The sequence below is a fragment of the Ctenopharyngodon idella genome, chromosome 13 (assembly GCF_019924925.1).
Source record: "Ctenopharyngodon idella isolate HZGC_01 chromosome 13, HZGC01, whole genome shotgun sequence".
Classification (NCBI taxonomy): domain Eukaryota; kingdom Metazoa; phylum Chordata; class Actinopteri; order Cypriniformes; family Xenocyprididae; genus Ctenopharyngodon; species Ctenopharyngodon idella.
The window spans coordinates 8,535,690-8,556,262 of NC_067232.1; the positions used below are offsets into that span (position 1 = coordinate 8,535,690).

At 36.8% G+C, this 20,573-nt stretch overlaps 1 protein-coding gene across 8 annotated transcripts in view; it reads left to right on the forward strand.

Moving 5' to 3' along the window:
- The window catches only part of khdrbs2 (KH domain containing, RNA binding, signal transduction associated 2), a 73,521-nt gene extending 66,175 nt beyond the window's left edge, over window positions 1-7,346 (forward strand). For 6 of the 8 annotated variants that reach the window (XM_051915823.1, XM_051915817.1, XM_051915822.1 and 3 more), the window contains exons 11-13: window positions 1,832-1,953; window positions 6,539-6,631; window positions 6,851-7,346. The gene's annotated coding sequence lies outside the window, so the exon portion shown is untranslated. The remainder of the gene's footprint in view (window positions 1-1,831; window positions 1,954-6,538; window positions 6,632-6,850) is intronic. The other 2 variants (XM_051915819.1, XM_051915820.1) reach the window with 2 other exon arrangements.
- The last annotated feature ends 13,227 nt before the right edge of the window (window positions 7,347-20,573 follow it).

Consider the following 20,573-nt stretch of genomic DNA (forward strand, 5'->3'; position numbering starts at 1 on the left):
AAGTGGATTCGGACACGCCCTAAGTGCACTTGCGCCGTGCGCTTTAGACCATGCACTTAGATCATTAAAATAGGGCCCTTAGTTATGCTGCCTTCACGGGATATTGGAAATTTGATAATTCCCACCTCTGAAGTCATGATTACGAGCTCATCGCATTCAATTTGAAATGGGAGGGCGTTCATATGCAATTTTTACCTAGGAAACTCGTATTTACAATAATTCCGAGAACACGTGAAGGCAGCATTATTATCAACCAACAGGACTTTTTAAGTTTTCTGTTAATCTTTTTGCATTTTTTCTGTGGTGAGGAAGAATGCATTTATGATGACAGTAACAGATTAATGCATGATGCTTTCTTCTGGGAGACTGTATTCACACACAAGACATTCAATTTGCTGTCATCCTAGTGGAATTTCCATCTCTGTTGAAAATCACTGTCATTTTTTGTGACAGTTGGTCATCATGTAGGGAGACTGAGATGGAGAGTCATTTGAACAAAAGGGCTTTAGACTTGTCATCACATTTATTTTCGCATTGTGGGAATTACATGTTTGTGTAAAGTCGTGGCCCAAACAGCAACTTTTAATATAGCCATGATATTAAAAACTAAGGGCACTTGCACAACAATACAATAACAAAAATTTTAATTGCTATATAAACACCTACCTTAGCTATTGGCAATTTTTTTAAATATTAACTACAGTACATTCCATTAAGCTTTATAACTTGTCTGTTGGCCTTTAACGTTTTACATAACCATCAGTAGCAAGGGTAAAAATAAAAAAAATATCAACATTAACTACCTAAATATTAAATCAAACATATAAATATGCAGATTTAACCATCTTAAACAATGATTAGTTAAAAAGATTTTGTCAGGCAGCATGATGCTTGAAGATGTTATGTGCTGGTCTTGTAATTCAATTCCTATGGGGTTTTAACACAGCAGGAGAGCAGACAAACAAATGTTAAGGACACAAAGCTCTTAACTGTACAAAATGAGAAATCGACAAGCTCTGATTTCTTAGCAGTGTTCAGTCCTTTGAAATGTTAGATGAGGGGTCTGTTGGGCCTTTCATCTTTTCAAATGTAGTCTTATTTTATTTTATACCCTTGTGATGTTGATATCCCACAATGTCAATGAAAGCCATTGTACAAGAATTAAAAAGACTTGTACAACTCGGGCATGAAAGTGTGTTAGAGCCTCAAGGCCTAAGCCTCTTCAGAGGATCCTTTTGGAATGAACGTGGATAATGGAAAGAGACCAGTTAATCCAGCCTCCATTACTTTTCCATAATCAATGATCAGCGCAGACGATGTAGAGATTTGAAAATAAATCCACTAAATTCTTTTAAATGAAGCTTGTAGCTTTTATTTAAGCCTGGGAATGTTATGTGAGATGTAATCATTACCTACTTTAAACCATCGGACAGTCAGTGTGGAGGAGAGTGAAAGAAGATACAGCTTTTCCACATGAATCATAAGCAGGGTATAAACATCTTTAACAAACAGCCGAAACAACCTCATGATGTAGTTGGAGGCTAGGAAACCTCTGAGGCATTTTAGGCTATTCATTTTTTGACAACTACCACTACTGTCAGACAAAATACACTAGTCATATTCATGTTATCTTCAGGCAAGATTTTAGACACAAATATTATCGCTGAGGAGGGTATGACTATCATCAGCTGCTTCCCCAACCCAAGTCCTCCCACATATCCAGCTCTAGTCTCTGCCTTTTATGCTGCCAAGAGTAGGATATCCCTTCTCAGCCTCCCCTTAAACGTTGTGTCTGTTTAACCCGAGTAACATCTCTTCCCTGTCGTTGCAGGCGCTTTGCAGTTGATATGTGGAGCATATTGATAAAACCAATCAGTGAGAAGTGAGGGGGCTCCGTCTCATTTGGCTGAGGAAGTGCTTATACACAGTCTTTGTGCAGATGCTGTATGCCAGGTAAGTTGTGTTACTTATACTGTAGATTATACTTGCCTCTTACAAGTGTACAGAAAGCTTAGTGAAGAAATAAGTAGATTGCCTTTACTTGTGTAGATAATAGCAGTATTAATAGCCTACTGTATATCAGATTATACAACAGTTATATATATAAATATTTATAACTATAAATGTAAAGTTTTAATTAGGTATAACAATAACAGATCATTGGAATCATTTTCAGAACTTTTTTTCAGCTGATGAAGGATAAAAACATTGATAGCCAATCAGAATTCACCGAACTTTAAGTTGATCAAGCATTTAAAGTGACAAATGGCATGACTGCAGTGCATGCTTACAATAAACATAACATTATCATGCGTTTATTGTGGATTCTAATATAATTATTGTTATAGTTATCTTTATAGTTATCATTTTTTATTGTTCATCCAGTGCAACCAATGCACAATAACGTTCTGTCAAAGGATTAGTTCACTTTCAAATAAAAATTACCTCAAGCTTTATTTACCCTCAAGCCATCCTATATGACTTTCTTCTTTCTGATGAACACAATCGGAGAAATATTAATAAATATATCCTGACGCATCCGAGCTTTATAATGGCAGTATGCGGGATCAATGAGTATGAGATGAAGAAAGTGCTTCCATCCATCATAAACATACTCCACACGGCTCCAGGGGGTTAATAAAGGCCTTCTGAAGCGAAGCGATGCGTTTGTGTAAAAAAAATATCTGTATTTAACAAGTTATGAAGTAAAATATCTAGCTTCCGCCAGAAAGTATAAAACTCTCACAGTTCAAAACGCTTAAGCTACGTCCTACACCTTCCCTATTCAACTTACGGAAAAAGTTAACTGACGTGACACCAGTTCCGTTTTTTTCATAATTTGAATACGGAAGGCGGTCTGGCGGAAGCTAGATATTTTACTTCATAACTTGTTAAATATGGATATTTTTTTTTTACACAAATGCATCGCTTTGCTTCAGAAGGTCTTTATTAACCCTTGGAGCCGTGTGGAGTATGTTTATGATGGATGGATGTGGATGGAGACACTTTCTTCAGCTCATACTTGTTGATCTCACTGCCATTATAAAGCTCGGACGCGTCAGGATATTTATTAATATTTCAACGATTGTGTTCATTAGAAAGAAGAAAGTCATATACACCTAGGATGGCTTGAGGGTGAGTAAAGCTTGGGCTAATTTTCATTTAAAAGTGAACTAATCCTTTAAATTCTCAAACTCAGTCAGGTAGATTCCGATTTGTTGTCAATGTTTTTATCTTTCATCAGCTAGAAAAATCGCTCTGAAAGTGATTCCAATGATATTGTTCATCGGTGTCATTATCATTATAGAGTCTCAAAGAATTAGAACGATTATTAAAACTTTATAGTTATAGTACTTGGTTCCTCGAATTTGATTTACTGAGCGGCATTCCAAGAGGGCTAATAAACATCCCAACAGCCCTGGGACTTTGAAGCACTCCACTTGTCCATGTTTGTATGTTCCAGGTAGACAGACTGTCATTTAAGTGCTTCATTGAATCAGTCACTCAAATGATTAGTTCAAGCACTGCTTTGACTTCATGTGTAACTATTTTAGTTGTCGCAGCAAGAATAGACAAAGTAACTGGCAATATTGTGTGTAAAATGTGAGTTACTCAATATTATCATCAACAATATTGAATTGTTGTTAAAATATTACACTCACAATCATTCTGTCGGTCTGAATCACCGCGACCCACGGCCGAATCACAGCTGTGCTTCGAAACCACAGCACTCTTGATCGTGTGATAATGAAATATTCAATTCAGCATGCTAGACACAATGTAATTATCCTTTAGTTTTTAATGAATCTCAATTAGCTGTAGTCCCACTCTTCTCATTATAGAGAACTTTCCTCTTCATTTAATAAACACTCCATATGCTTTAGGAAGACATGCATTTGTGGCTTATCCTGTCTCCTCTAGTGAAAATCACACTCCGGTAGTCCCTCCTGAGCATAGCACCTGGAAAATGCAGCCATGTTTGCATAGCTTCTGTTTAGTTTTGGTGTTAGACTGATTAGTATTATAGGAATATAATGGATTCCAGCATTATTGGTGCTCTTTTGGCAGACGTATTGCACAGAGCCATTCTCATGCTGAGCTTATAACTGTGTGAGCCAGGGGCCACATTCCCAGAGTGCCTAGCGCCTGTTTGTGAATTCAGAGTGCAGTGAGCCTTGTTGTTTTCACCTGTTTTCTTGTAATCATTTTACCACTCACCCATCTCTTCAGCTGTTTAATTCTTCACAAATTACAGCTTTTTAGGAAGTTAATTGTACTGCAGTGATTCAAGGACATTTAAAAACAAGACAATGAGTGATTAATTAAAATTTTGAGTGAGATCTTTGTGGAAAATGATGGTTGTATCAAGGAGGTCAACAATAACTGTGCAAATCAATCTATTAGCATCTCAAAGGCAGTTGCATGTGCTGTGCTGTAATGGAGTATAAATGATATACTGATTTTGTATATCATTGAAATGATATACTGATTTTGTCAGAAAATGCAAATAATTTGAAAGTTGGCATGAAACGGAAGTTGCGATAGTCTTTTTTTTCCTGTTGTGACGTATATCTGAGTGTAACGGCTTCTCTAACAAGGAAAAAATGCAGGGCGGGACTTGATTTTTGTCCATCAGGAATTGATTGGATCATTGGATCAATGTTGTTTGCTATTGCTGTGATCTCATGTGAGTAACAGGTTGCCCTCACTCCAGCAAACACGTCATTTTGATTAAAGATTATGAGGGCACATGACTTAAAAAAAATACACTCTCATTAGATTATTAGTTGAGTATTAGTAGACTGGTAGGGTTAGGGTTAGTAGAATAAATTGACGTACTTGCAAAGTTACTTAAAGCTGCAGTCCTTAAGTTCTGCCTCTTTGTCGCCATCTCTGTTTGAAACGTGGAATTGCAGTTATTTGCAGATTTATCATCTTTACGTGGGTTGTGCATCGGCACGATTCCTCAGCACGGATGAATCTAATGTTTGCTGTCAGTCCCCACAACGGTGTGGATACTGTACTTCAGAATCACAGATTGTAGTCTTGAAGTATGACCAAAGTAAGAATTTTCACCAGAAAATGTCATCTGAACAAGAAAGTAACATGTCTGCCACTTTTGTTCTGACCAACTGAAGGGAAAAAAAGCATTACAATAAATCGTGCTGCCAATGGTGATTAAATCTAACGATCGAATCTAACGAACCATGCAAATTATTATTATCGTTATACTTTGTTCTCAAATTGTTAATGTCAACAACATCAGCATTGCGTGACTATGTGTATTTAGTGTGTATTAGCGTTACCTGTAGATTTCAATTTCTGTACGGTCTAATCTCTAACGTTACATGCACATCCTCACATGCGATATAGCCTACTAGCTGGGACTTGTTCTTTATGTATACAGACGTGACGCAATGACGTAAAGACAAACAGCGACATGCTCGAATTTCCCACAAAAACCCACCAGTACCACCTGAATTATAAAACATTATTACAAGCTTACCATTGTGAATTGAGCTAAGGTAAGGAGATAGTTTTGAACACTGGCTGGTTATGTATTTGCTCAGTAATTGATTTTGGATCATTTTTAACCAAAAAAAGTTAAGGACAGCAGCTTTAAATCCAGTATAATGTCTGTTGGAGGACCATCACAATAAAGCTGTTAGCAGATATTAAGCAGACAGTCTACTAATACTCTTGCATAGTCAACAGAATGTCTAAGTAGGACCATCAAAATAAAGTGTTATAATGATCTACACAGATAAATCATTTATAATAAATACTGCAATATTCCATTAAAAAAAAACAACAAAAAAAAAAAAAACAAGAATTGTCTAATTTGATTTTATGGTGAAAAGAGAAAGATTCCGTGAAAAGAGAGAGATTCTTTTTTTAAGACTTTTTAGGTTCAAAAAGAACCAGGTATGGTAGTGACGGCATCCCAAACATGCTAACAAGTCAAACCTTGGCCCCTTGATTTGAATAAGGTGTTGTATTGCTCATAATGCATAATACTATTTGCATTCATTATTCACTTTAACCAAAGTCATTTAGTCTCATTTAGTGTTTTTTCTTTCTTTCTTTCTTTTTTCTTTTTTTTTTTTTTTTTGCTATGCACCAAAAGCAGTGAAGATTGAAGAGTCAATTAATGCAGTCGGACTGAAAATTCAGAGGTTTGACAGTGATACAATGACACCATCTGCTTGCAGGAGTGCACTTGCACTCTCTTATTCTCTGCCATTATGGTAACGCTACACACTTGGCAAGTCGACTGAGGGATTTGTTCTGGAAACCAAAGATAATTGCAGGGCTGTAGACAACAGCTTCCAACTGACAGACGCTTGTCAATGTAACTGTGCTTTCTCGAGGTCACTGCCAACATTGCTCGAGATGTGTTTCAGCCCACAGTGTTTGAGCTGTCTTACTTGTATGTGATAATGTTCTTCTGTTGGGAGATGTAAAAGTGTACCAGAATTATTGGTGTTTAGAATCCATGAAATATATTACTTTCCTCTCTCTTTTCTTTCCCCAACAGTGTTGAACTTCTATGGATCCCCAGCCCTTCAATAGAGCTGATCTCGACAGAACATCACTGCAGGGCACCATGACCACTGCGTATCCATCTTGTGTAAGTCACTGTACAGACACACTTGGTTTGTGACAGATGAGAAAGGATTACAATAAGTTAAAATAAAAAGCACAGGTACTGTCTGCTATTTATTGATGTAGAATACAGTGCTGATCTGTTTTTGTGCCTATTTTTCCCTGTTAAAAAAATATACATGTATGAGAATTTGTCTTTTGAGTGACACTAAGTTAAGACGCATGTTTTTATTGTCTTTTTCAGCAAAATGAAAGGTGAACAGTATCTTATGAGGCTGACCTCACTCCTGGATTGGCTCATTCAGACCGTAGAAGGTCCAAGAAGATACCTTTCTTAAGCTGTATCACATCTAAAAATCCAGTTTGAATTCTTCAGAGATGTGGTAATACAGTGTTAAAACTAACATAAGGCATGCCACATATTGTGGTGTAACATAAGGCTATGTTGATCCTAACATTGTTTTCAGGTTTAAATAACTGCTAAATCCTTTCTCATGCATAATGTTGCGCTGTAAAGTCTTGCATTTTTTGGTCATATATCCTCTTTTAGCTTAATCTTTTTATCCCACAGGACAAAAAAGGACATAATTGGATTAAATGGCTGTTGAAGATGGAGTATATTTTGTCTACGCTATGTCACCTCAACGACAGCTAAATGGGAGAGTTTAACATGGTGCATTAAATTTTGATAGATATACAGCTACTTGCAACTAAATACCTATAAATATCTTTATGCCACACGAACAGTTTTGCTTGTATTTTTTGGGGTTATAGAAGCAGCTTGTTTCTGTGCTTTCTGCCACTGTGACATCTGTGAGCAAATGACTCAGTTTGCTCTGCGTATGTCACTACTAGCAAAGTCGAAATACAGCACATATTACTCATCAGAACCTGTGCTTTCAAAGTCTGAGGCTTCAAAAATTCTTTAACAGTTAAACAAAACATACAGTAAAAGAATTTCACACAATATTCAGCCCAAAACTCTTTTATGACAAACACATATTCTCATTAATGCTTAGAGTTCCTCAGCTGAATGTGTTTGAGCTTTTTCTCCTCGCAATGAAAATTCAAAACATCCAATCATGTTTTTCTAAGTGGCATTTTAACACCGTCTTAAGTGCCCTTGAGGTTATCAGCACAGCTCAGACAGAATTTCAAAATTCAATTTTCTTATGACTACGAATGAAACAACATCTTTTTGAAGAATGTGGAAAGCCTGTAGGATTCAACGCATATCCCTGAAACCAATCAAAAGTTTGTAAAGAATCATCTATAGGCTTGTCAAAGATTTTGCATGCATTTCAACTGATACAATAAAACTATAATTGTTTTTATAGTCGTATATAAACAAATCTTTTTAATCCTTTTATTTCTGAAACCAATTTCAGAACCAGTTTATTGCCAATTTCACTCAGCTGTTGTCAGCAAATCTAGCAGTTCTGTCATCATCTCTCTGTTATGTGCTGATAGAGAGAATATAAAGTGATAAAAGTGATTTTATTTAAAGGGGTGGTTCATTGCAATTTCACTTTTTAAACTTTAGTTAGTGTGTAATGTTACTGTTAGAGCATAAACAACATCTGCAAAGCTACAATAATAAAAGTTCAAAGCAAAGCGAGATATTTTCTTTTAAAGAATTCTCTGTTTAAGGACTACAACAAATGGCTGGTAGGAACTACAACAAGCTTCTTCCTGGGTTGGTGACATCACTAACCCTAAAATTTACATAAACCCTTCCCCCGAGAACATGCGACAAAGGGGGTGAGGCCATGTTACTGCAATACAGCATGTAACACACATGCAATAGCATATCATAAAAGCAAGATAACAACATGACAAGTTATAACCGTAATTAAACTGAACTATACCTGTTCTATCTTCATGCAGCATATACAGTGCATAGCATAAATGAGTACACCCCCTCTGAAACTTCTGAAAGTCAGCAATTACTCAATTACTTAGAAGACATGTTCTTTAGAGATATAATGTTCCAGCAAGCCTGCTTAATCAATTACCAAAGAAGCATGTCAAAATTATTCAGGAAAATAAGATTTTCTTATCAAGGTGATAAAATGTTGTGTAGCAAAAATGAGTACACCCTCCTAAAAGTTACTAAATAAAACGAAAATTTTCTGGTGTAAGTTTAAGGCAATGTTTGATCAACAGGTAAGTATGTTGAACCAAAACATTTAAAGAGAAGTAATTTCTTGACAATTAAAAGTGTTATATAGCCCACTGAATCATTCTCAGACTTAATGCTGACAACAATGGAACCACTTGGGAAAGAACGGTCAGGAGACTTATTTCTTAGCACAAAAGAAGACAGTGGTACAAGAGGATTAGCAAATCATTGTTTTAAGTGTGAAAATATAGCAAAAGTAACACAGAAATTCAAAAACAATGGACTTGTGACAAGGTCCCTGAAATAATCAGGCCTTCATTTTAAGCTTTCATTTAGTGATGAGGGATTTTTTTGCTAGACAAAGAGCAGGAGAAATACAAAGCGAGTGTCTCAGAGCCAGCAAAAGCTATGAGTGACTGTTTATCTCACAGAGTAAGATGCAGCCTGCAGAAATTACATGCATGGTTGTTGTTCTCACTGGAACTACCTACTGTAGCCAAAGCACAATAAAGTCAGTTTTTCAAAGCCCATATTTACAACATATAGATTCTGGGAACCAATACTCTAGTCTCATGAGGCCAAATCAATCATTTTGGATCTAACAGCATCCAAAATGTTATGGTGTTGCTAGAGGAGTAGTACAGTGAGAAGTGCCTGGTTCCCACAGTAAAGTTCAGTGGTAGTAAAGCTCTTATATAAGGATGTATGAGTGCTGAAGGTGTGAGGGAGTTGTGCTTTATCAATGCTGTCATGAATTCCCACACCACTGTGTAATTTAATACACAAACTTGAAACAGAAGATGTTACCCTTTCCTCATTCCCTGCATTGTTGGGCATTTTTTCAACATGACAATGAGGATATGCATTCTCCCAAGCTGAAAAACCTTCTGAGGACATGTATTGCACTCAATCTTAACACTCTTGAGCACCTGTGGGGGATTCTGTAGAGACGAGTTGAGCAACACTCCCCATTAAAGATGAGGGATTTTTATTAGCTTATCATCCAGGAGTTAAACAGGACAGATGTGACAATTTGTCATGAACAATTTGTCCATGCCAAAAAGGGTCAGAGCAGTATATTCAAAATTATGGAGGTCATACTAAGTGCTAGAATATTATACATTTGTTGAATTAAATCTAAGGTGTACTCATTTCTGCAATCCTTAATTTAAACAAAATTGGCTAATTTATGTCATTATAGCTATTAATGACATATATTTCTCAGTTTTTATTATGTATAAGTTTAATACATTTTAGTTTTGCCATCTTTCCATGAATTGTATTAGTGATCATAAAGAAAATACATCTTTAGTATTTGTTCAGAGGGGGTGTACTCATTTATGCTGTGCACTGTATTCTCTGGCTCTGTAGGCATCTTACAACAGTTCCCACACGATCGAATTATAGATTATCGTGACAGAATATGCTAATCAATGACTTTAAGATAGTTAACTCCACATCAGCTACATAAATTCATCAACTAACCATTCAGAAACATGTTGTCACTTCTTCTTGAGTCTCTCCCTCATTGTCCGACTCCGGTTTGAACATAAAAGGCTGAACAGTTTCTGACATTTTCAGTGAGTCTGCGTGAGGTAATCGGAGCTGCTAACACTATGTGCTAACACAAGTTCTTGAAACTCCGCCCTCTTCGTAGTAGCAGCAGCTCATTTGCATTTAAAGGGACACACACAAAAACGGAGAGTTTTTGCTCACCCTCAAAAAGTGACAAATTTAACATGCTATAAAAAATGATCTGTGGGGTATTTTAAGCTAAAACTTCACATACACACTCTGGAGACATCAGAGACTTATTTTACATCTTGTAAAAGTGGCATTATATGACCGCTTTAATTCATTTTGATCACTTATCAGACCAGGTAATGAGACTTGTACCAATAGAGGGACATTCTGTATGAACTCATATGAACCACAATAAAAATTTGAATTCTCTCATGTAATGTAATGCTCTCATGTAAAGTAACACTGATAAAATCCTGACTAGCAACAGTTTTATACTTCACAGAACATAATAAAACTTTACAGCACACCAATGCATGATGTCTTATAAAGTCTTTACTTCAGTTCTAGGGTACGCTTACACGACAACGATGTACTAAAAATGGAAAAGTTTTCCTTTGCATTTTTCGCGTACAGGCGACAATGTTGTGAAAATGATCCCCGTTCACACGGATCTGCAAATCGATTAAAAATGCTGTATTCATGCCAGGCCAGTAGTTGGCGATGTCACTTTGTAAAGAAACACTACGTGCCTAAACATGTAATAAGCATGCACATGACGTCACCGTTTTCACAAATTCATGTTTTTGTAGTTTACACGGAGACGATAATGCTATCGGTTTAAAAAATATGCACTTTTGAAACCCATTTTCAAAAGTTTGCATTTTCAGGCCCCCAAAACACTGTTATCAAGTAAATGAATGGCCAAAATGCATAAAAAGTTTTCCCTTCTTTAGCTGAAAATGGTGTTGTGTTAACAGCCCCCTAGACGTGGGCTTTGGGCTGGGTTCCCATCATGCATTGTTCTGCTTCAGTACTAATCAAATACACCTGAATCAGGCTTTACAGTTTCACATGGAAATCACTGGCAGGTGTGCTGGAGCAAGATGTAAACTGCATGAAAGCAGCCTTATTTAATATTAGCAAATGCCTGTTTTCAGTAGCCTACTTTCAATTTTGGTTCAGAATTGTATCAAAAGGTGTAGACAATCGACAGTTGTTTAAAATATACCCCTCAAAGTTAATAGTTTGGAAAATGTATGCTGCATGGGTTTTGTGTGCCAATTTGTATGAAACCGTTACGTTCACTTTCCAAATAATTAAAAGTGGAGTGAACATCAGAATATTAGTCACATTAACATGCAAAAATATGGAAGAATACTGTAATAGACAATAATTGTTTACTTACCTATAGGAATACAGAGAAAGAGGCAAAGAACTGCTGGACTAAAAAAAAAAAAAAAAAAAATGGTTCATTCAGTGAAAATTAATATTAAAATTAGAAATCTGATGTTGGATCTATATTTTGAACTTTGCATCATTTCATATTGAATGTATCTTCTAGTTAGGAACACATTTTACAAGCACTCAAAGACAGGGGAGCATGTATGAAGTGTAAGCCTGTCTGAGAGGACTAGCTTTCTCACACAAATGCTTGCAAACACTGTGAGCTTGAGTGTGCCATCATTAAAGTGTGCAGCAGACCCTGGTGTGACTTTCTCTGACGTTAATAAATGGTGTGCAGTGCAGTGCCAAGCACAAGCATGTCCCTTCATTAGGCAGCTAGGCCCACCGCCGACATAAGGGCCAGATGTCACAGGGGTTCTTTCCTGCACAAATCTGTCCCCAGCAGCAGAGATGCCGACAAAACGCAAAGCCCTTGTCTTACGCCGCATCTGAGGGCCGTCGCTGTGACAGTGAATAAGCGTGTCTGATGTCTGGCATCTGGCAAGTTGGAGCTAACACATGGAAAAGGCTGCAGTGGAGCTTTGAGAGGCGCTCTGTCAACTGCAATGTTCAGGGATTTTCATCATGTCTGTATTATTACTGCAAGGGGGAAATTTGTGTGTGAATGTCTAGTTATATTGCATTGCATATTCATTGTTTAAATGGCTCATCTGTATATTCACTGCGGTCACCATTCATACGTTTTCCAGTGTATAATATCAGCCCCTATCACTATGTAGAAACATTTCACTTTTCATTTAAGTCTCATTCAATAAAAAAAAAAAAATATATATATATATATATATATTTAAAAGGGAACATCACAGCCCAAAGCTCTTTAATCTACCTACTGATTATGAAATACAAAAAAAGGGAGTTTTAAGAAATCATTATGCCAGTGACACCACAACCATCAGGACATTATCATACAAATAAAGGTAAAAATAAAGGTTCCAAAAGAGGGTTTTCACATTAAAGCCATGAAGAACCATTTTTGGTTCCCCAAAGAACCATTGTTTTTCTTAGCGTGAAGAACATTTTAATCTACATAACCTTTTTTCACTATAAAGAATCTTTTGTGCAATGAAAATGTCCTATGTATGGTAAAGGTTCTTTGTGGAACTATTGATGCCAATAAAGATCGTTTGGTTTTTAAGAGTGTATGACTGCCCTTACCAACCAATCTTAACAAATGTAATTTAAATGTGGTCTTAAAGATATAGGCTTCTTTAACTCAGCAAAAAACTGCCTGTTTGAATCTAAGAAGGATCAAAGAAAGCAAATTTAAAGAGAAAGAAAAGCAGACGGAAATGTTGGAATTTAATTACCACTGTTTTGTGTAGCAAGGAACATTTAACATTATCAATGGGCTGAAAAACAATAAAACGTAGTGAGGAATCTGATCCCTTTAAATGCCCAAACATTCATGGACAACAGCGCCCAACAGATATGTTTCTGGACGTCTCTATTTTTTGCTGTCATTGTGCTCTTGAGCAAACTGCTTCAGTGATAATGTTACGGTACCACATGACGGGACACCCTGAACCCAATATAACTGCCTTGCAAAATACACTGAGTATATACATTTTTGTTTTGCCATTCAGTTTTTTTTTCATGATTAAAGTGAGAAAAGAAGCAATGAGAAAAAATTAATCAGCTCTCAAAATATTGATCTAAAAATTAAACTTTTAGAGTGGAAGCTTTCCCTGAGATAAAACAACAGTGCACTAGATCAAACAGTGCACTTCCTCCTGGATGGAGACAGGTAGCTTAAACAATGTCATTTGATGAGCTGTAGTCTTATCTCGAAACAGTCTAAAATTAGAATTTCAATGATGAAACAGTTCATCAGAATTCATCTTTTTTTCTTTTTTTTTTTTCTTCTTTTTTTGGTCTGGCAGGGAGCCAGGCTGGATGTGAGGATGTAAGGATGAGCTGACAGCTCAAACAGGTTCTTTCCTGCACACATTCTGACAGTATCAAATTCAAATCTGTCTTTCCAGGATTTGTACTATTTGCTACCAGCACAAATGTCAGCGATTTATAACTGTTGAGCCCAGAGTAAATTGTAATGTTCCAGACTGCAGCATCCTATAAGCATGTTTCACATTCCATCACACTGCAGGACTATTTAAAATGAACAAGTAAAGGCAAAAGAAAAAAAAAAAAAAAAAGTGATTAAGATTAAAACCTTTAAATGGTGACCAGTTACAGGACCTAGCGGGTCAGTCAAGACATTTTTAAAGGGTTAGTTCACCCAAAAATGAAAATAATGTCATTAATTACTCACCCTCATGTCGTTCTACACCCGTAAGGCCTTCATTCATCTTCGGAACACAAATTAAGATATTTTTGATTAAATCCGATGGCTCGGTGAGGCCTGCATTCAAAGCAATGACATTTCCTCTCTCAAGATCCATAAAGGTACTAAAAACATATTTAAAACAGCTTATAAAGCGACAAGAATACTTTTTGTGCGCCAAAAAAACAAAATAACGACTTTTCAACAATATAGTGATGGACCGATTTCAAAACACTGCTTCGGAGCTTTACGAATCAAGTCAGTGACTCTGAGCGCCAAAGTCACGTGATTTCAGCAGTTTAGCCATTTGATAGGAAATCGGCCCATCACTATATTGTTGAAAAGTCGTTATTTTGTTTTTTTGGCACACAAAAAGTATTCTCGTCGCTTTATAATATTAAGGTAGAACTACTGAACTCACATGAACTGTTTTAAATATGTTTTTAGTACCTTTATGGATCTCGAGAGAGAAAATGTCATTGCTGTGAATGCAGGCCTCACCGAGCCATCGGATTTAATCAAAAATATCTTAATTTGTGTTCTGAAGATGAATGAAGGTCTTACGGGTGTGGAACGACATGAGGGTGAGTAATAAATGACATTATTTTCATTTTTGGGTGAACTAACCCTTTAAGTCTTAATATATTGGATGATATATTAAACTCCTTAAACATGTAAATCACATTAGTGAGTTTTATTTCATTACAGTTCACAATATAAATGAAAGAAAATGAAATAGCAATTTATTAAGAAATATTTTGTGTTTCCCCATTAAATGTTTCAGGATGGGGGTGGGGGGGGCGTGGTATTGTTTTAATTGATAATCAATTACACTTTCCATCTTGTTAGTCTTGTGTACTATTAGGCTTGTTCAAGAGCGGCAAACAACCGTTGTTTCACCGATCAGTCTGCGCAGCGCCGATGCATTTCGAACAAGTTCCTTTAACTAACAAAAGCCACTCTCTTAATGCCATCATCCCTCAGGAAGTGACATCACTTTGGTGGAAAAACAGCACAAGCATCAGTAAGTATTAGCAGTGGATTTTACAAATTCTCTGATGTTTTGTAGTGATAGTTTATTTCTCTTACTTTAAAACTTTCCATCCCATTTGATAAAAATACTGAAATGGTTGTAATATCAAAACGATTTAAACAACAAAAAATCTAAATCTTCAAGTAGACTAATTCTCAGTGTGTAACTTTATTTCTCACTGAGCAACTTTGGAACTTTGTCAATCACCTTAGGCATCCTGTTAATTTTTTTGTCAGTGTAAATAACCACTTTATAATTAAAAAGTTTGAAGTGCCTGAGCTTGAGCAGAGCATATTTCTGAAGGTCTACCATTTCATAGAAATACTTTTTTTTTTTTACTATACAGAGATCAAAATGTGCTACAAAACCTAAGTAGAATGAACCTAAGATACACTTTCACTTATACGTCTACATAAATTGTAACCTTTAAAATTATAAATTGTAACCTGTAATCTTGGCTCAACAAGTCTAATACCAGCTACCCATTTCAGTCATCGTACAGTAAATCCTTGACAAATGCTTACTTCAAAATATGTAGTGTATAATAATTTGTGACATGAATGCTTAGTTATATTGCCACAAGCCTATATGTGTCTAATTATCAAATACAGACATCAGAGCTTTAGCATTTCCTCCTCAAAATCTCATAAAGCTCTTTCACACTCTCATGAATTTATCTTCTCTAATAATGATCTACTCAGCCTTTTTCCTTTTGAGTTAATCAAATAAATGAATTATTTAGTAGGTTTCAAACCCAAGACAGAGATTTGTTTTAAAAATGCATACATAGCACTTTATTATCAGATTTGTATTAAATCGCCTTTGAACATGCAGGGGTTTAATACAACAACACTTCCCTCTTCCTTTAAAAATCCCACAGCATATAAATCACATCATCCATTATTAATATATTAGTTTTGCCATTTTTTTTCCACATGATAATACATCCCACAAATGGCTAGCATGATTTGTTTTTAGAGCCACCGCAATATGGCTTTCCAGCACCACGTTGCTTGCAAATTGTTCATATGGAGAGCACTTCTGAGCAGTTAGCACATGAAGGCAAACCTTCCCTGGTTTGTGGTGACAGCTGCTAAAAATAGGCTGTTAAAATCTCACTGTAGTCAAGGACACTCTGGTGATTTAAAAGCAAAACTTCAAACATGTCACTGACAGGGGTAATTTTATAAATTTCCAAGAATTTTTGGCTCACACCTTCTTACCAGCGATGCACTTTTCTGTGAGAAGAAGATAAAATTTTAAAACGAGCACGGTGTGTGTTCCAACACACGTTATCTTCTAAACCCATAGTAAAGTTTCCTGAATGGAATATTTTATAACACATTTAGAAAAGCTGCATGTGAAAATCTTCCCTTTTTCCTGAGGTATATTGCTCTGCTGCACCTCTGAAGTGAGAAGAACCTTGTAATGAGATTCAGTGAGATTTTCACCAGCTGTTCATCATTAAGGATTCTTTCTCATAATATGCAGCAACACCACATGAACCGACACTCACACACGTAAGCATCACGCATTAACATGCCTTCATCCATCGCTAATTAAAAGCCTATACTGACAGTAGTTTACTTGTCCGCCGTCTGAATTGTTTTCTGATATTTCGGTGTATTTTAATGAACCATTAAAGGGATAGTTCACCCAAAAATGAAAATTCTGTCATCATTTCCTCACCCTGAAGTAGTTCCAAACTTGTATGAATTACTATCTTCTGCTGAACACAAAAGAAGATATTTTGAAGAATGCCAGTAACCAAACAGTTGATGGGCCCCAATGACTTTTTCCATACTTATCCTGGTGAGTTTGTGTGTTCACCCATTCAGTTGTGCAGTTATGTGTTAGAAAATCAGCCTTATGGCCATGAGAGAACCCCTCCGTCAGCTCTTTTCAAGAATAGGCATCTCCAATTCATTCTATAGTCTCAAGACCGGCCAGTCCAGCTCAAGAGCAGGTGAGCCATTTTATTATGCCACCTGTTGCACATCTACAAAAGAGGCCATGCATAGTTTTTCTTTCTTGTGATCTCGACATAAACACCCAACCCATTATCTGACAGCAGCAGTAAATAAATTCTGATCCATGCCTATAGTGTGCTGCAGTGTTGATGTATTTTTGGGGAAGACAAAAACCCAATCGAATTTTTCCATTGGCTTTTGGATTATTTGAAGCATAAATACAATCGCCAGAAGTAAAAAGCTAAATGTAGACTTTATGCTATTAAAGACTTAAATTATAATGACTTTAAGCAGTGATTAATTACTTAAAAGACCCCCTGAAATCAAAATGTAAGTTTTGTAGCTTTTGGTATGAATATGTTAGCCTTAAGATTATGAATAAGCTGGTGTGTTCCAAAACAATGACAAAATTCGCATTTAGGAGATAAAAGCATTCAAAACTTACAGTCTCTCATTTCCACTAAAATAAATCACGGATTTTCATGACATCACCGCGGACTTCAGCTTCTCATCAAATTTTCTGTCCAATCAAATGAAGGATTCATTTGCAAAAACCGATAAACGCCCTGTTTAAAAAAAAAAAAAAAATGAACTAACTGCTGTGCGTTATTCTCCACATATAGCATGTTCTGAACCCTAAATACCTTTAGTCAAAAAAGCCGGTATTGTCCACTGTCGAGGCATCGCAAGTTCACGTTTTATTACAGCAAAAACCGACAAGCGCCCTTGTTGTTTGCGTACAGAAACTGGTAAGTCCGTTTTAGCGAATCAGTGCGGAGTATTCAGGTCAGGTGACAAGGCTGCTATTCACTTCAAAAAGACGCGCTAGCTAAGGACAGTTTCGTCAAAGCTGACTAAAAGTGATCGAGGATTTGTAATTTCGACTCCTGCAAGTAGTTGAACACCATACACGTCTTACATGCTGAACCCTTGCTTGTCCTTTTGGGTTTGTGAGTGTCTGTGTGCGCGCGCGCGCGTGCGTGTGTATGTGTGCGCTGATCTGTTTGTGTGTGTGTAAATGCAATTACAAAGAAATTACTTGGTTTGGTTTAACATTAAATGTGAAGTTATCTGCTTTCACTAAAAAACAAACTTAATATATATAAAAACATACTTTCAATGAACTTTAATTTTGTGAGTTACCTGTATTTTTTTGGAGTTATTATTACTTAATCAAAACAACCCAACTGCAGTTTGATTGATATTACTTGGAAAGCACAATAAAAAAACCGCAGCAGCGCGCACACAGTCTGGTCCAGAGACATCAGAGCACAGAGCCGATCATAATCACGCATCGGCGCACCAGAAAACTTATCGGACACATTTGAATTCTGCACAGAATGCTATCATTTTATAGGGAGGAGATTAGAAGGAGAAATGGTTAGAGATTCCATAGGAAACTGAGGCTTTACTGAGCTTAGTGGCTCTGGCTGAGTTGTGATATAAACAAAACGCTATTGGCTATTTTAAAAAGGGTGAGGGGCTGTTCGATATGTCCCGCCCCGTCTTCCTGTTTCAGATGAAATTATGTCAACACATTGAATAATTCTGCATGTTCCAAGACACTTCAGTGGGCCTTTAAATCTCTGTAATACATCACAGTTTTTGTATGACTTTTAATTTAAAGCACGAGACCAATTTTATGGCGCCTAATAGACATGGTCACTATGAACGATCATACAATATATTAAAGCTACATGAAGATTGTTCATAAAACCTTTTGTATTCAACGGATAATATAAAAGGAAAAGGATTTGGAACATCTTCTCTAAGTAAATAACGACGGATATTATTCCTTTAATGTGAAGAGTCAATAGGCTTAAAGTGTAGAGGCACATTTCAGATTAAGATATTTGACAGAAGAATCAAAAAACTATGTGATTTGGGTGCATGCACCCTTCAACGAGCCATGCCTTCACCAAAACTACTGTTTCAGTAACAGCCACTGTGGAGCTGCTCTCAACATTTCAGCATTGTCACAGCTAAAAGTGTGTTGCACCATAACTGGGTTTGATCCTAATGCCTACGGACTGCTGTGTCAAAACATAGAGGGCAAATTAATTCATGAGATATGTAGAAGGGTAAAAATAATGATTTTATGGGGTCTTTATAATGAAGGTTGTGTGCTTTTTCCCTCTGCAGCATAGCGTCACACACTTGAGTTCTGGCTGGAGGGATCAAAACACATGACAGCATGATGTATACTCCCCATGTCACACCGCAGAGAGTTCATGATCCATCACAGTGATGTGTCCTCTGATACACCAGCCTTTGCTTACAGTTTGGCAGGTGGGATTGTTGGATTCCTGCACTGAATCAGCTTCGGAGGCAACATATTTCACTGAACAATCAATGATCAACCAAAAAATAAGAGAAAAGTTTGAACGATTCCTGCACATTCATTATGATTTAGTTACAATTACACCTTGAGGCAGTTGTGGCCTAATGGTTAGAGAGTCGGACTTACCGACAGGAAATGTAGGTGGGGGAGTGAATGAACAGCGCTCTCTTCCACTCTCATTACCCACAGCTGAGGTGCCCTTGAGCAAGGCACCTAACCCCCAATCACTCCCCAGGCGCCGCAGCAAAAATGGCTGCCCACTGCTCCGGATGTGTGTTCAATACTCCCTGCTGTGTGTGTGTGTGTATTTTAATATAATCCTTTTAAATGACACCAACACTGCTGAATAGAAGCAAGTAAATGGGTCATGAACAACAAAGCTGATTTGACACACGTCAGTAGTCATTACAAATGTTGACATGTCACTTAGGTTCACTTTGAGTTATTTGTGTACACACATTCATTTAATTTGCTTAGAGACCACAGCACTTTGAATATGACATGAAGCAATATAGAAACTGAGAAAAGGATAGAATAGAATACTGAAAAGAAACACATAGAAACTGAAAAGAGCACCCATGCCAGTCAGAACCGCAAACTACAGGCATTTCAACTGCAACTAACGTGTTGCTGTAGTTAAGCAGAAATGCATTTTCAGAGAGTTTCAAAAAGATGAAGACAAAGGCCTCATGGAGTATTGATAAATTACTTAAAGCACTCTTCTCTTTTTTAGAAGGGATTTGTTTGGAAACCATTTCAGAAAGCCGCTGGCGATGGTAGTCCCATGCCACAGTCCAGATATCAGCAGATTATTACTTGCTCCGCCGAGCTGCTTTTGTTGATATGTGGAAATTCCCAGAGGGCAAGCGCCATAAGCTGTTGAAGTCGATTATGAGCTTGCATTGACCTCACCTTATCAATGTGGCAAGCCCTGCAGCCGTGTTTGCTTGGCTTTTGTCTCTTGTGAAAACACTGCACCTCAATTTCTGCAAGGAACAGAAGTGAAATCTCAGGGACTTCCAAACAGAGACACTTTGACATTTTCTAACATCTCTCCTTTCCATTTGCTCATGGACTTCAGATCTCAAAAACCCATTTACTCTGATATTTTTAGCATTATATAAATGAGCAAGAGGTCAGGGAGTTTTCTTTGAGTGATGAAACTATGTGGTTGTCCATTTGGTGAAGTGGTTGTCCTTCATGAATCACTCAAATTTTAAATAAAAAATCTA